The sequence below is a fragment of the Haplochromis burtoni genome, unplaced genomic scaffold, assembly GCF_018398535.1.
Source record: "Haplochromis burtoni strain Fernald_Lab_line unplaced genomic scaffold, NCSU_Asbu1 Contig_674, whole genome shotgun sequence".
Lineage (NCBI taxonomy): Eukaryota > Metazoa > Chordata > Actinopteri > Cichliformes > Cichlidae > Haplochromis > Haplochromis burtoni.
In genome coordinates, this window is record NW_024583035.1 from 116,664 (window position 1) to 128,277 (window position 11,614).

Below are 11,614 nucleotides of genomic sequence, written 5' to 3' on the forward strand. Positions count from 1 at the left end.
GGAAGCTGCTCACTCTCTCCACAGCAGCGCCGTTGATGGTGATGGGGGTGTGTACTTCTCTGCACCTCCGGAAGTCCACTATCAACTCCTTTGTCTTTGCGACACTGAGGGTGAGATGGTTGTCTTGACACCAGTGGGTCAGGGCGCTGACCTCCTCCCTGTAAGCCGTCTCATCACCATTGAGATGGCTTACAGGGAGGAGGTCAGCGCCCTGACCCACTGGTCAACTATAGTTTACATGGAAGAAATTGAAAATATATAGCATTTGCCTTCAAAATAAAAGTCGTGCCTCACAACTGCAGCAAATAGTGGTTTTTATTGCTCTTTTCACACTTTCACTACTGTTCAGGGAGCATTTGGTGTGTGTTTGCATAAACATCACCATCCTCTATGCAAACTGTAGGCAACACTGGCAATCTGTTAGTGACCAAAGTAACTGCAAGGAAGTGTTTTGTGTATGACTGTATAAGAGCTTGTGATAAATTTCACCTTGTAACTGCAAGCAACCTTTAGCAACCATTTGGTGAATGCACATTTTTCCCAAGTGATTTGTGTTTGCGAGGAGGTCACTGACCACTGGCTTGTGGAAGTGGGCCCAAAAGGATGTGTCCTATAATTTGCAACTATACCACATTTTTAATATTTGTATTAATATTAATGTTGTATGAATAACATATCTAATAATACTATTTGTATATTTTATATGTATTTATATTTTTACACTCTTTAGAGATTTAATATCTTTGGAGATTCTCTTTAATCACCCTTTAATCATCATCTAATAACATATCTGCAGTAGGTGGCACTCATAGGGATCATTCTTTCTGTGGAAGAAGAGTCATATGATCTTGACCAGTAACTGACCAGTCATATGACCAGTCATATGAACAATTATTTTTTAAATAATTGGATGCAGCTCAGAGAATAAAAAACTAAAACAGTTTCTTAAAGATTAATTCAATTAAATTCTTGATTAAAATCCATAAGATTCTCCCGTGTGTTAAGATAGAGTTGTGATATCATAATTCTGTTAATTTCTGTTAAGGTATTACTAGTCAGTTGTTGCGAACTTTTTCATGTGACCAAGCTTGCACATATATAGTTAACCCAGGATTTCCCAATCTATGTTTCACCCAGATGCTGGTTCTTGCACACAGATTATAGTGAGCCTTTGTAGCCTAGTGCCACCCAATATCAATGACATTCCCTTCCTTTGAACTGGCCTTAAACTTCACAAGGCCAGTTCCACAAGGAGATATGGAGCTCCTGCTTCATGTGTCCTCTTTTTTTTAATTAACACATGTTCTTGTTGCATGCAGAACATACAAAGGTTGATTAATTTCTCCCAAGATAAACACACATACAAACACATTTCCTTCTGTTCTTAAGAGATTTAGCTATACTGCATAATACAGTATATTATAGATTATGTGTTGTTTTATCACCCCTTTGGAGATATGCGTTGACTTCACATGCTCTATTTGCAGTGGACAAAAAGCAGACTCACAAATAGATAGAAGTCTTTACATGGCTACTGGTCCTAAGAGAACTTTCGCATGTTGTGCTCATCTTTTTTCTTCTCCCATTCACCTATTTGGCACATTGAATTAATTTAACACCTGCTACTCATGATATTGAACTAATGTACAAAGTGCTAAAAGTAAGCACAAAGTTCACTATCCAAAGTCAATGTGAAAATCATAGGTGTGACGGGTGTGTGTGTGTGTGTCTCTCAGTGTACGTGTGTTCGCAGCAATACATCTCTTGATGTTACCCCTAAATTCCAAACTCCTTGATGTTGATGACAGAGAAACCCTCTCCAAGCCAGAATGTAATTAAAATCTGCCTTTAGCTTTCCTTCACATCACATCCTTGGCTCCTTCTAGGATGGAATATGATGGGATGAATATTTATTGTGGGTCTTGTCTCTGAAGGGCTGCATGGAGAGGCTTGAGTAAAACAAAGTAGGGAAAAAATCTGGTTTTGCCATTTCTGGCCTGATTGACGCTCCAGCTTGCAGCAAGTAATTCATTCTTAGAGGGAGGCACAAGTACCCCACTCCTTCTCCCAGCACAAGTTTATGATAATCCTAATAAATTATGATACGCTGCACAGACATTAAAAACTGTGATTGGCACTAAATCAAACACGCTGTGCCTCTCAGGTCAGAGAGAGCTGAGTTAGTGTGTGTGTGTGCCCTGCTCCCCCTTCCAACTATCAATTTTTCTATGTCCTTAAATCCTACATCACTCCTAGTCCACCTACCGATTTCTCTCTCTTCTCTCTTTTTGTCTAGTCCTGTCTTTGGCTCGACTTGTAATTTCCATTGCTTTTCTGTGCCCTTTCAGTAGCACACCTTTCTTTGCAGCTGACTTGATAAATCTAGGTGACAGTGTAAAATGTTCCACTGGAAAAGAAAAAAAAAGTCTGAGAAATAGAGTACGGCCCTCAGTACCCTGGGAGTGTGTGTTATTGTACCTTCTTCGTATTTGTCATGATTCCCTGCACTGCTCTGTATGTACCTTTATCCTTTCTGCAGCTGATTTAATTCATGGTGGAATGGATAACCAGATTGACACTCACTACTTTAATCTTAGTCAAACACTCATGTGCACTCTGCAGATTATTCTACCTTCATCAGCTATAGCGGTCATAGGTCCAAAACATCAATTTGTTGACGCAAATCTGGTTAGCCTGATGTTGATTACTGCCCTGTGCTGGCCCTTATTATGAGGAAATTGAAAAAAAAATCTTCCACCTGCCTTGATTAAAAAGAGTGAGCAAAAAAAAAAAAAAGAAATTGCTTAACTGTCTAATTTGCAGGTATTTCATCACTAGAAAAAATGTGGGAATATAAAATTTCATTAGTATGGGTCAAGTACACAACTACTTTTGTAATGGTTCCCTCCTCCGAAAATAACACTGCTAAAAGTTGATTATGTCACAAGCGAGAAGCTGATCAGACAGATAGTTGGATTTAGATTTATATATATAGTATGCATAAGTTCAATAAGGAAGAGAATCATTCATCTGCTTGCTTTCCTGGGTGTTCAGCTGCTTTTCTGTTGTTTACATGACTACCGCTTTCCCACACTGTCAATTATAATACTGACATCATTACAAGCCTCAGTCTTCATCATCACCAACACCAGCCTAAATATGTTAATTTCTCTACCTCGATAAATCATGTTCAATTCTTCCAAGTGATCTCGCGGATGCCATTATCTACTACAGACACATAGCCTAGGTGGATTTTTCTAATCATCATCATCAACATCACCATCATCATTACCTGTGATCATTATAACATTTGAATTGACATTTGAATACAGGCTGGGGCGGTGGTTCCTAAGTAGCGTTAGCAGCTTCATGGCACAATCAATCTTTAACATATTCATTGTTGGTTTTGTCAATAAGGTGCTTTTATTACCGTGCTAATGTGATCGATAAGAGGGACCATTATATTTTACAGTCCTGCTGTTTACTGCTGAACATGACCTCAAACTACATGACATTTCATATGTTGACCATGCTGTACTGTAACGAAGCTTTTGGATGGACTTTGTGTAATGGGAGCAATGTTCTCTCGTTGTCATTTGTTTTTCATAAATGCCTTGATTTGAATTGGGACCTATTAAATCTCCCTATTAAAGACAAGAGGCAAAGCAGTGCAAAGAATTACATATCAGTAGGTGGGAGTCAGTAGCCTACACTGGGAAAGAGAAATACATATTAGCATGTGCACTATTGAAACATTTGGATAAAAACTCCTGATTTCATCTGGGGCTCCTAAATTGCTAAAACTGGTACTGGATGACACTCTTTTTGTGTTTACATGATTTTCTTTACTGCTTAGAAATTTGGGGTCAGAATACAAAAGTGAAGCTGTTCAAGAACAGAAGTGCTCACTCATGAGAGGTGGACATTTTCATGCAGTAGAAGACTACTTGATTCAGGATTAAGCAGTAAGACCACAGTGTGGGATGCTGGAGGATGACAGAGACAGGTAATTAACTAAAAATAATATGTGCTTGACACAGCAGAGAAAAGGTCTTTAAAAGGAAATAGGAGACACAACAGAATGAAACTTCAGAGAATAGCATAGATGAAGGTTACTTTTGTATGTCGACATGAGTGGATGCAACACATGCAGGCAGCCTTCTCAACCACCTACATACTGGAGAAGGATCAGACTTGAAAGGGAGAAGAAATTTCATTAGATTTCCACATCACTATATTTCAGCCACCCACACCCCTTCATGTACATTTTTTATGTAATGTACAGCATAAAAAAAGCAGCAGTACATCACAGAAGCATCAGGAATTTGATGTCTGATTGCTTTGGCTACCTTGTTACATTTTTGATGGTGTGGTGCAACAGGTAGAAATGGAATTGCACTTACATGTGCACATGCCCTTTGATTTAAATTATGCATGTAACATGATTTGAGTGAACTGAATTTAAAAATGACAAAAAGTTAAATGTTCAAGTGTTCAATTTTTTTATGTATTTATTTGTTTGTTTGTTTATTTTTTTTTATTTATTTATTTATTTATTTATTTGGGGGGGGTGATCATCATTAAGCAATCATTTGAATCCTATATAAACAATGTTTAGTTAGTCTTTTGGTGAGAATATTGTCCTAATAATTGTAGTCACTTTAGCATTATTTACACTATCTCTCTACGTCTCTCTAATTGCACCCACTTTTTCCAAACTGCTTATCTAATTTAGGGCTGTGAGTGGGGGTGCTGGAGTCTGTCCCAGCTGCCTCAGGGCAAAAGGCAGGGTACATCCTGGACAGGTTTCAAGTCAATCTGAGCCAACACAGAGAGAGACAATCATTCACGCTTACATTCACACGTGGTCATCCATCCATCCATGTATGGTCACTTTAGAATAGCCAGTTAACCTGCCATGTATGTCTCTACACTATGGGAGAAGGCCTGCATAGTCAGAAAGAACATAAAATCATTTCAATCTCAGTTAAACAAAAAATTTTAAAAAATCCAACTTTGCAATGCAAATTCTGTTCCAAAGTGCCCTTTAATATAATAAGAACATGGCCACTTTCCTAAGTGCATTGAAAGTTTGACATGGTCACATGGGGTTAGGTTGGGTCTTGTACTGGACTTACTTTATTATCTTCAAAAAAAGAAAGAAAAGTTTAGAGCCATCACTGATCAGAGGATGGACAGCTGTCGGTGGACAAAGGCCTGTGTGTCTTTGTGGACACGCGCCTGCCAATCTAGCTGTCAGGTCTGGATGACTGCCTGATTTCTCTGGCTTTCTAACTGCTTCTCCTGTCTGCCTGTCGATTGCTCCATCATGCTGAATGTTCTTCTCTGCCAGGTTCACTTGCCCACCTGTCTTACTCCACTTCAACTCAGAGAGCCTGCCTGTTCTTTTTGCCTGTTGAACTTGCTGGACTTTAATACTGTCATCACCAGAGAAAGCAGTGGAGAGACAAGATGTTTGGTTACAATAGCTTTACCCCATCCTTGGTTGCTGGTTGAAACTATTGGGATGAATATTCTTACCACATCCATTCAAACTGAATAATGAGCTTATGTTTCATTGCATTGCTCATAGGTAGGTATAAAAGCACTACATAACAATTCAAATATTTACTAAGAAGTACAACAAAAATACCCAGAAAGGCACTGACATTTAATGGATGCACAGACCTGTGTGATTTTTTTTATACTCTTACTGCAATATGCTCTCAACCCACACCACACTAAAAAGATAAAGTTTCTACCCTCTCTTTTCATTATAGCAATTAGTTAATTGGGATGAACTGTAATATCATGTAACAACTCTTTCAAGAAGTATGGAATTGAGACTTTTGTTCCTTGAAAGATGCAGTTTTAATTCCAAGTAATATTCTTGACACCAGGTCCCAAGAAACCTATTAACACAAACTATATAACTGACTTTGGAAAGCTAAAATATTTTCATCTGACAGCAACGTTATGCTACGATGACAGCCTAATTATATTTGACTTATTGTCAATTCATTAAATAGGACATCTTTTTCCACCAAGAGCGAACTAGCCTGCATAACCTCTGCAGAAGTACTTGTTTGAATGTACAGTGTTTTGAAGAAGAAAAGAAAAGAAAAGAAAAGAAAAGAAAAGAAAAGAAAAGAAAGTAATTAAATATGCCCATCACAGAGTTGGCTTGGATGCTTTTTATTTCTTCATTTTAAAGCATTTTGAGCCTGAACAGATGTTCCACTGCTGGTACTTAGTGGTCTACTTACATGCAGATCCATGGATGAGTCATCTTCATTTTCATATTACCTGACCCTAACTGATTTACAAAAAAAAAAAACAGAAAAAAAAGATTTGAATTGAATTGCTAACAGGCAAAGTGGTTTGGGGTTTTGGGGCAGTTCAACCTAACTGAAAATGATACTATTGATTAGAATTTTAGATACATTTTTTTTTGCTTGTTTTTTGTTTTTTACAAGTTGTTTGTATAGTGAAATCCCAAAATAAGTGTAACTACAATATCTCAGTTCTTTCAGTCCTATACTGTATCTGAGTGCTGAATGAAGATTCACGTACTTTGATAATAGTGAAACAGCTTGCCCTATGTTTACAAAACACACAGAAGAATCTAAAAATACTCATTAGGCCTGATGGACAAAATCAGATACTAATATCATTATGTTTAATATGCTATGCAAAGCCACAGAAATCACCAGAATCTGATTGAGAAGAAATATACCCTATAGCAAAGTGATCAAATTGGCTATAAGGTTATGTCATGCTATAATACATACCAGTGTGATGGTTAGTAGATAGGAGTTTAACTGTATAGAGTCAAGCTAATGATTGATTGATCTTGTTAATGTAGAGGTCTTAGAAACTACAGCATGAAATGGTTCAAACGGGTAAATATGGAAAAAGGGAGAAAAAGTGTTTTCAAAGTGTTTTACAATATTATAAATACAATTTATAATATTATGTTAATTGCTGCATTTCTGTAGCAACTGAACTGTTTCTTTAATATGACTAGTTATCGACATTGCATGTCTTGGGCTAAGAAACAGTATGTGCATGTATTGGATAATAGTTACAAACTTTAGAAACAATTTTTTAAATTGATGTAACTGAAAATAAACATTGGTAATTTTGGGATGTGATATTACTTGTTCTCTTCTAAGTAAATTGGCTGGACTTTATAAAGCAGGCCATTTTTCAACCACAGAGGAGTGAGGTGATGGTGTGGGGGATGGTGGCGTCAATAGCAGAGGATAGTAGCTGGTAAAACATGCAAGAGACTACTGTAAAACAAATGAGCTCTGCTATGATAAATGGCTTTGAAAGTGAACAGACCAGTAGGAGGAAAATAATAATAATTGCCGTGCAAGAGGGCACAGAGCAAGTACATCAGATCCAAATTGTAAAAGATTTTTTGATGAGTTTCACAAAAAGAAGAAAAGATAACAAAGGCAATGTATCAGGAAGCTTAGCATTAATGATGCACTTGGGTTGCTTTGTAAAAATTGTGAGGAAAAGAAAAGTGGCTTGCCTCTTTTCCAGGTAATGTAATTGCTATATTGGTGATCTAACACCCTCATTAAGCATGGATCAAACAGCAGCGGAGAAAGCAGCAGCATGGAACCAGAGTGTGAAACAGACAGGATTAGTGGATGAGAGAGATGTTCTCTCACGCGCAGTGCATGTTTGAAGTCTCCCACATGGCTAATTGTAGACTGAAGACACTAGCATTGAGAAGTTCAGCCTCCCCACTGAATCACAGATAGCTCACTTGCCCTTGGCTAGCCTCCCAGTGTTTGTGTTGATTTTTTTCTGAGCAATTAACAATCTGACACCATGACCTCGGACTGACAAGAGAGGGAAAGAAAACAGGGAAGGTACTTCTTCCATTTCAGTGCAGGATCTATTAGGACTTTAACCTCTGAAATGTTGACATATTCTAAAGAAAAAAAACATTTCAGAGGTTGCAGCTTTTTAGTATGCTCTTTAAGACTCAAATATTCCACGGGAAACCAGCTATAAAATTATTATAACCATATTACAGTGATTATTATAAAGTTCGAGAATCCAGTGCATATAATTAACATGTGTCTACTATTGATTTAACTATCAGTTAATCCTATATAATTGGCTACAGATGTTAGATAGTTGCCCTGTAAGAGGCTGACAACTTGTCCAGGGTGTACTCCAAGTTTAGGCCAATGACAGCTGGTATAGGCTCCAGCCCCCTGTAACCCTAAATTGAAAAGCAGCTAAGAAAATGATTGAATGATGGATATGGTTGTGCTTCACTATTCCTCAGGTCTGGACTATATTTTTTTTGTTTGGTTGGATTTTTTTGTACTTTATCACAGTTGTTGTATGAATTATGAATTATGTGTTCTTAATGACTAAATGGATGTCAGATTATTAATTTTCTTTTACTTAACCGATTGTTTAAAACAACTGATAATAATTATTAATAAATAGATTTTAAATATTTTCAAAAGAAGTAAATATCATAGTAGATAAAGTAAAGAAGTAGATATCATATAATTTTTTTAATTTGTATTTTTTTTAATTGTCAAATATCCATCCATCCATCCTCCGCTTATCCTTTTCAGAGCCTATCCCAGCTGTCATAGGGCGAAAGGCAAGGTACACCCTGGACAGGTCGCCAGTCTGTCGCAGGGCCAACACACAGGGACAGACAACCATTCACACTCACATTCACACCTAGTGACAATTTGGATTAATCAATTAACCTATCCCCACAAGCTGCATGTCTTTGGACGGTGGGAGGAGATAAAGTAAAGAAGTAGATATCATATAATTTTTTTAATTTGTATTTTTTTTAATTGTCAAATATGTCTGGGCAAAACAGAATAGTAATGCAGTGACAATCAGCCAGGGTGACATTATAGTAAGTGGGTGACTGTAGTTTGGAAAAGGTCACTAGAAGTATCAGAAGAAGGGATGAGGAGGGTGAGTCAAAAGGGCATGTAGCACTCCTGCTAGCAGGAATTAGTTTCAGAAATTGCTAAGAAAGGGAACGCATGAGGTGTGCTGGTGGTATAATCAAAATCTGTATCTAAGAACAACTTTGTGTACCGTGCAAAAAATGTACATATATGTTGTTTATTTGTGATTTTCGATGGGTCAGCAATGCAGAAAAAACTGGCCAGATCTTGATCGAAGTTAAATGGCAATCATGTTAGACACTAAAAGCAGAGTGAGCCACTGCCAAGGTTAGTGCTGCCATGGACGTAATCCACCACGTATGGTCTGTAAACCTATTGGTTTGGAGATGCCATACTCATGATGACTACTAAATATGATAAGCTACCAGTGAATCTGATGGAGAACCCTGGAATACTATGCATGATACTATATAATACTATACTCAAACAGTAGTGACTTCTCAATCACGCCCTAAACCAGGGGTGTCGAACTCCAGGCCTCGAGGGCCGGTGTCCTGCAGGTTTTAGATATCACCCTAGGTCAACACACCTGAATCAAGTGATCAGTTCATTACCAGGCCTCTGGAGAACTTCAAGACATATTGAGGAGTTAATTTAGCCATTTAAATCAGCTGTGTTGGATCAAGGAAACATCTAAAACCTGCAGGACACCGGCCCTCGAGGCCTGGAGTTCGACACCTGTGCCCTAAACCATACTGTGCTTCATCCTCTATTCTGTTTTACAAAATAAACACACTGCGTTAATGAATACCATACTCATCTGGGAATTTTTACTTAAATGATCAATCAAGTGAGAAGTACATAGAATGATAGCATGGAACTCTAATAGAGTAATATGATATCAAACCTCTTATTAGCACTTTAAGGCACTTTCATATTGATTTTTTTATGTTAAGACATTATCCATTTTTATATACATTCTCAGAGTGCAGCTAGAATGGAGGTGCTCAAAGTATGTTGGAAAATTGCTGTTGCACCATCTTCAGGCAATTCACTAAAAAAGCTCCTAAGCTCCAATTCGTGTCAAGTGGACCTGGAAAATGATAAAGGACAATCATGTGAAGAGGTCCTTGGTTACTATATAGTGATGGAATAGAATCAACTATATAACAGAAATGTTAAGAATAAAACAGGAGGAATAAGGAATGCCCCCACACAGGAAGGATGAACAGACATGAATTGCTATATCCTCAAGCCAGAAAAGAGGAATTGAGGCTGCAAGGTGGGCAGAGTGCAGCTGTGCTGCTGTGTTCTGGCAAGTGATTTATGTCTATGCAAAGGCAACGAAATGTAGAAACAAGATTGGAGCACATTCTGAGATGAACTTAGGACTTTGTGGATGGCTGACTGATAGTTCCTGTCTCCACTCAACAATGTTCTAAGATAGCCCAAATAGATAAGGCTGAAGGGAAGGCATTTTAAGTATAGCTTAAAATTGTTTAAACAAACAGTTCAAAATATTTTAAGGAATATAGCTGCAGCTAAAAAAGCTGAAAAAGCCTGAGGCCAAAATGGTATAATTTGACAGTAACTATTCCCTATAGGTGTGGCAAGTTAATTAGGAGAATCTAGAATGCCGCAGCAATAGGCACTGACTAAGGTTTGAATGGAATATAATTAAATAAATGCACCAGTAAACACTGGAAATGATCACAACAAGGAGTCTATACTGTTACATATGCTACCTCTTCACATACCCAGCTTGAATGAGATATTTATCTGCATGTTCTAAATCAATTTTTATTGAACAATTTTGACATATAATTAATATTTTTTTAAGTAACTACTATTTAAATTACACAAAGCAGCAACAATAAAACCAAACTACATGAGATCCAAAACAACTCTATAATAAATGTTAACTCTTTAAACTGAGTATTTCAGTTTGGGTTGAAACCGCAAAATAACGCAATTCAAATAAATAAATGTAATAAGATATAATAAATTTAAAAATAATCAGGTCAAAGTCAATATAAATCAGTATTATAGAATGAAATGTGTCAAGGGGAGGTCAGGGACAGCAACAACATGGCAGCTGCTCTTCTTGTAATCAAACCACCGAGAACTACCTGCAAGAATTACATGTTACCAAGTGACCTGCATCCAGGGAAGCCAGATAATCATTAAAATAAATGAAAAGAATGTGGATGTTCAAGTCCATTTACTTAAAGTTGAAAACTCTGTATAGAGTTATTAAATCAGACACAACCTGCAACCCACTGAGTAAAAATATATTTCAATGGAAGTGCCAAGAAAAAAAGGCCTAATAATGTCACAGCGTAAAGAATTAAGCTATCTCCTGCACAAGATCACCCTGACACCCATCCTTAACCATATGTTAAAAATGCCCTGGTTAAACAGTCTTTAAAAATACTGCATATTTCAAAGGAAGCTTTGCTTCTGAAGAGAAAGAAAAAAAGTTTAACCAAAATGATACCATGTGTTAGGTACTCAAGAGTGTTGAAGCTACAAGCAAAAGGAGACGACCAGCATTCCCATACTATTATAGTCTGTAAATACTGTTTTTAAGAAATTCACTTGCCTGTGTAAAAGAAAATTCAAAGGATTCTCACTCCTGTTGGAACTATCAAAGGCTGTTTTTGTGTGTGTGTGTGTGTGTGTGTGTGTGTGTGTGTGTGTGT

General features: G+C 37.3%; 1 protein-coding gene across 1 annotated transcript in view; it reads right to left on the bottom strand.

Annotated features, from left to right (window-relative positions):
* The window catches only part of LOC102303130 (leucine-rich repeat transmembrane neuronal protein 4), a 103,233-nt gene that overhangs the window by 81,446 nt on the left and 10,173 nt on the right, over window positions 1–11,614 (bottom strand). The window lies entirely within an intron of this gene.